Here is a 6222-nt window from a genome sequence, read left to right as displayed (position 1 = left end):
GTTAAATAAGCAGGGTGACAGTATACAGCCTTGACGTACTCCTTTTCCTATTTGGAACCAGTCTGTTGTTCCATGTCCAGTTCTGACTGTTGCTTCCTGACCTGCATACAAATTTCTCAAAAGGCAGGTCAGGTGGTCTGGTATTCCCATCTCTTTCAGAATTTTCCACAGTTTATTGTGATCCACACAGTCAAAGGCTTTGGCATAGTCAATAAAGCAGAAATAGATGTTTTTCTGGAACTCTTGCTGTTTCAACGATCTAGCGATGTTGGCAATTTGCTATATACTAAATTCCGAGATGATGTTATGACCAACCTAGATAGCATACTGAAAAGCAGAGACGTTACTTTGCCAACAAGGTCTGTTGAGTCAAGGCTATGGTTTTCCAGTGGTCATGTATGGATGTGAGAGTTGGACTATGAAGAAAGCTGAGCACCAAAGAACTGATGCTTTTGAACTGTAGTGTTGGAGAAGACTCTTGAGAGTCCCTTGGACTGCAAGGAGATCCAACCAGTCCGTTCTGAAGGAGATCAACCCTGGGATTTCTTTGGAAGGAATGATGCTAAAGCTGAAACTCCAGTACTTTGGCCACCTCATGCGAAGAGTTGACTCATTGGAAAAGACCCTGATACTGGGAGGGGTTGGGGGCAGGAGGAGAAGGGGATGACAGAGGATGAGATGGCTGGATGGCATCACCGACTTGATGGACGTGAATTTGAGTGAACTCTGGGAGTTGGTGATGGACAGGGAGGCCTGGCGTGCTGAGATTCACGGGGTCACAAAGAGTCGATCACGACTGAGCGACTGAACTGAACTGAACTGAACTGAAATTCTGAGATGTAGTCCAGATTCTTTTCTAGATTTTTAGTCTGTTCCATTGAACAATTTGTCTATTCATGTACCAGTTACATATAGTAGCTTCATATATTTTGTTTCAGGACTTTCAGCTTCCAGAACTTTGAGAGACTACATATCTGTTGTTTTAAGCCATGTTAGGGAAATTAAAATGGAGGAAGTCTTGTTCAGGCTTCAGAAGCAGGAAATCAGGCCTCTGACCTGCTTCTGACCTGCCTGGATTCCATGCTTGCCAGTAAACACAAGTCAGGTGCCACTTTAGATAAGAAAGGGAATGGGTCTCAGAATTTTCTTGAGCCCTTGAGGGTCTGGCTAACCCCCAGGGTCTAAGAAGTCTCGTGATCTTTTCCCATCTGGGACTCCAGATTGCTGTTAATGAGGGACCTACCAGCGTTATTCAAGTCTGGATGTTGGTCAACAGAATTTGGTGATGTATATGCTGTTACTCTTGTCTATTGTTTATATTTCTCTTCTCTTAATGACTATATATTGAAATTAAAATGAATAATCCTCTATTAAATATTGAAATTTTTTGTTATGTGTGATGAATGTTTCTAATGAATCCCTCAAAACTAAAAAGAAAGTAAGACTTTCAGCAAAACAAGCCACCCACTTGGGGTAATTTGCAACAGCAGCTCCTCAGAAACTGATACAGTGAGAGAGCTGGGGTTTGTACACAAATCTTTGTAAGTCCTGTGTTCTGAATAGGAGTGCAAGGATATTCTTCCCTGTTCCTAAATGAGTGCTGGTGAGGGGAAGATTAGTATAAATTCAGTGCCCTGGGACCTCATTAGCTTGTGGTTGCTAAGGGATGAAGGGGTATGCTGCCTGTTCTCTGTCCCTTCCAGCCTCCCTCCTTGCTGTTCTCCAACCTTCCCTATGTCCTGGAGGCTGACGTCAGTGGCCAGTTTGACCCCGCTGCCTTTGGCTTTTTATGGAGTTTGGCCAATGCTTGACTACTGGCAGAATGTTGAAAGGTAGCTCCCTTCCAGCTTGTCAGCGGCTCTCCATCTTTCCCTAAGACCACAGATCACATCTTGTGGCCTTTGGCAGCTCCAGCTCTGGCCTGTTGTTTGGTTCCCCTATTCCCTTTCAGGCTTCCAGGTATTTGACTGCTTTCCCTCAACAAGCCCTAGAGTACTACTGGTTTTCTCACCAGTCTCTTACTGGTTTTCCTTAATCCTGCCCACTCCTCATAAAAGACCTATTCCTAAAACTTCCTTCAGCCTCCCCTTTTGAGGGGATTATGTGTTTCCTACCCAGATCCTGACCAACATGGGAGCCCCTGCTTAACCCCAGTTTCCTCAGCTCTTGTCTCTACCTGCTCATTTGGAACCACCTTAAGTGCTGATCTTCCAGGTGCCTTTGGGAGGTCATTTCTGCTCTGATGGAAGCCTTCCAGGAGTGCAAGCCGCTCAGGCACTCTGGCAAAGTTAAAGGGAATCCTGCCTCCCATTTTGGTCACTCCCTCACAAAGGTCCCAAGCAGGCTGACTGGGTCTCAGGGCTCCCCACCCTCCATCCCCAGGAACTGGGCTAGGTGTAGATCTGAGCTAGGCAGGGAGGTATTTGAGAGACAAGTCTCTTTTCCCACGAGAGCCTTGGAGGTATAAGAAAGATTCTATTACTCCGTCAGTCTCACAGGGCAGGCCCCTGCTTTAACCAAGCCCGCCTTCTCCTCTGAGGCCTCCTGGCAGGGTGTGCTATCCTGTTCTCAGACATGCCTGCCGCTGCTGCTGCTGCTGCTGCTGCTGCTGCTAAGTCACTTTAGTTGTGTTTTGTGTCCGACTCTGTGCGACCCCAGAGACGGCAGCCCATGAGGCTCCCCCGTCCCTGGGATTCTCCAGGCAAGAACACTGGAGTGGGTTGCCATTTCCTTCTCCAATGCATGAAAGTGAAAAGTGAAAGTGAAGTCACTCAGTCGTGTCCGACTTTTAGCGACCCCATGGACTGCGGCCCACCGGGCTCCTCCATCCATGGGATTTTCCAGGCAAGAGTGCTGGAGTGGGGTGCCATTGCCTTCTCCGCAGACATGCCTAGACAGACCTAATTCTACTTACACTTGAGCTGGGATTCTTGTGTAGAAGGTTGAGAAGGTAGATTTGGGCTCAGGGGAGGAAGGTTTCCAATGCAACAAGGTTTAACCCAATATTCTAGGCCAGAAACCACTGAATGTATCTGTGTTGGAGAGAGATTTAGGTCAAACATTGGGACGAGCTCAGTGTGTTGTCATCTCAGTGTCTGCGGTCTTGTGCCCCCTCTAGCTGAAATATCATCTCGCCTGAGAGGATCCCTTTGGGAACTCTCCACCATCACACCTTGTCTTATTCTCAGCAGAGCATTTCTTATTCTCTGAAATTACAGCTGTTTTCTTCTTTCTTCACCCATTCCTTGAGGGCAGGGAGCTATCTTTCTTAGTCAATGCTATACTCCCAGGGCCCAGCTCATAGTAGACAATCAGTATGTGTTGAATTTGTTGAGGGAGTAAGTGTGTTTGACTCAATGAATGAATTTAGATGAGGAAGACTGGATCGATCAAGGGACTTGGTTACCTGCTAAGAGCACATCAAGTTGGGACTAGAACCAGGCTATATAACTAAATCTGCTACATCTAGGGGAGAGACAGGAGTGGGGGATGGGTTTGCAGGAAGGATGAGGAGAGCCCGATCTAGGCGATGGGCCGGTGGCCGTAAGCTGTAAAAGGATAGAACAGGACTTCCCTGGAAGTTCAGTGGTTAAGACTCTGCACTCCGCCGAAGGGGGCACGGACTCAATCCTTGGCTGGGAAGCTAAGGTCTCATATGCCATGTGGGGCGGGTGGCCAAAAAAAAAAGGCTGGGAAGGAGGGGATCTCTGGGAAGGTATTATGATGTACTGGCCAGAAGTGAGGTGGAAGAAGAGACAAGATCAAGGTAAGGAAGATGAAAATGAACTGGGTGTCTACTTGGTGCCAGGCGATGTACCAGGTGCGGTACCCATGTGATCTAATTTACAACCCATGGCATAGGTATCATGGTTGCTGTTGCTCATTCGCTAACCTGTGTCCGACTCTTTGTGACCCAGGCTTTCCTGTCCTTCACTATCTCCTGGAATTTGCTCAAACTCATGTCCATCGAGTCAGTGATGCTATCTAACCATCTCTTTCTCTTCTGCCCCCTTTTCCTTCTGCCCTCCATCTTTACCAGGATCAGGGTCTTTCCCAGTGAGTCAGCTTTTTGTATCAGGTGACCAGTGGAACAGTGTCAGACTTTATTTTTTGGGGTCCCAAAATCACTGCAGATGGTGACTGCAGACATGAAATTAAAAGATGCTTGCTCCTTGGAAGGAAAGTTAGGACCAACCTATATAGCATGTTAAAAAGCAGAGACATTACTTTGCCAACAAGAGTCCGTCTAGTCAAGGCTATGGTTTTTCCAGTGGTCATGTATGGATGTGAGAGTTGGACTGTGAAGAAGGCAGAGCGCCGAAGAATTGATGTGTTTGAACTGTGGTGTTGGAGAAGACTCTTGAGAGTCCCTTGGACTGCAAAGAGATCCAACCAGTCCATTCTGAAGGAGATCAGTCCTGGGTGTTCATTGGAAGGCCTGATGCTGAAGCTGAAACTCCAATACTTTGGCCACCTCATGCGAACAGTTGACTCATTGGAAAAGACCCTGATGCTGGGAGGGATTGGGGGCAGGAGGAGAAGGGGATGACAGAAGATGAGATGGCTGGATGGCATCACCGACTTGATGGACATGAGTTTGAGTGAACTCTGGGAGTTGGTGATGGACAGGGAGGCCTGCATGCTGTGATTCATGGGGTCGCAGAGAGTAGGACACGACTGAGCTACTGAACTGACTGAACTGACTGACCAAAGTATTGGAGTTTTAGCTTCAGCATCAGTCCTTCTAATGAATATTTAATAGGGATCATTGTCCCTATTTTATGGGAAATGGGGATGCAAGAGATCAAATAAATGACCCTCTTCTTACCCCCTTATCAAGCACCTGATGCCTGAGTTTGACCTTGTCCCGCCCTCTGCATGGCCCGTTTGAACATAAGATTAAACCTGAGAGTTTTCCTTCAGGATGTCACTGTGCCTGCAGTTCACAGTCAGTTGGAAGAAGGCAACAAGAAATAAGCATTTATTCAAGGAAGGAGGGGTGGGGCCTGGGTAAGAGGCTGTCGTGTACTTCAGGGGAGAAACTGAGGCACAATAAAGCAGAGGCTTCTTCTGATAAAGGGAGAGCAGCTAGAAGCGGGAAGAGTGGAGAGAGATGGGCGCTTCACTGGAGGGCCTTCTGCTGCAAGGCGCTCTGGAGGGGCAGCCCAGGGACAGCAGACCTTGGAGCCAGAGATGACATCGATCCGCTTTTCTGGATTTCACCCTAGGGTAAGCGGGAGTGGAGCTGTGGCACAGGAGGGGCCGAATCCAGACCAGAGGACTGGGTGTGGGCCCCTCTCCCCGCCCCTTCTTTGCAATGGGGTGCCCCTGGCTCTTGGCCTGCACAGAAATGTGCCATGGCCCCTGCAGCCCAGATGTCCCAGGGCAGGCCTGAGGTCCACTGCCCTTTGTCCCCATAGGTACACTCACGCCTGTCAGACAGAGGCTCTGGGTTTGGGGTTGGAAAAGGAAGTTCCCGGAGGCCCAGGATGCAGACTCTGCCCTCCACAGAGCTGGGTTCTGTTCAGGCCACAGGGCTGCATAAGGTGTTCTTTGTGCCCCTGATGCCTCCTGAGAAGGATGTTGGCGGCAGCCCCCCAGTCCAGGGCTGGTCCCTGACCACCGAGGCCTAGCAGCTGACTGGCGGCAGGTCAGGGGTTGAGGGAACCCTCAGAGGTTGTCAGCAACCAGACCCTCACTCCCATCCTAAAGCTTCCCCTCTCGGCTTAGCTCAAACTTGCTCAGAAAGGCTTTCATAAACAGTGCAAGTCTGAAAACTCCGGTAAACTCTGGCGCTCTCCCCGCCCCTCCAGGCCTGGGGGCTTCAGGAGGCTCCGGGCTGCCTGCCAGCCCCAGGCTGTCCCCAGACTTAGGGGCGGGGGGTGAGGGGGCGGTGCTTTTACCCTCTCCTTCCTGCTCGATCTCCGGCCCGGAGTTTTCCTCAGGCCCCAGCCTCCCAGGCTCCCCACCCTGCTCTCCTTTAACCCTTTCTTGCGAGAGAAGGAGGGGCGCGGCTCTCGGTTCTCCTGGGAGGCCTAGGAGGCGGCAGGGCTCGCCGGAGGAACGGAGAGAAAGGCCGGGTGCCCGAAACCAAGCCCCCTCTCCCCCACCGGGGAAAGGGGAATGTGGAAGGAAATTAACTTTGACCCCCGGATTCTGGCTCCGAGCTCGAGACTTGAGTGGAAGGCAGAGGTTTTCAGGACCCCCGCCCCCGCCCGTCCC

Source organism: Budorcas taxicolor, chromosome 10 (genome assembly GCF_023091745.1).
Source record: "Budorcas taxicolor isolate Tak-1 chromosome 10, Takin1.1, whole genome shotgun sequence".
Classification (NCBI taxonomy): domain Eukaryota; kingdom Metazoa; phylum Chordata; class Mammalia; order Artiodactyla; family Bovidae; genus Budorcas; species Budorcas taxicolor.
The sequence above is the reverse complement of the archived record's forward strand: the minus strand, read 5'-3'. Positions refer to the sequence as shown.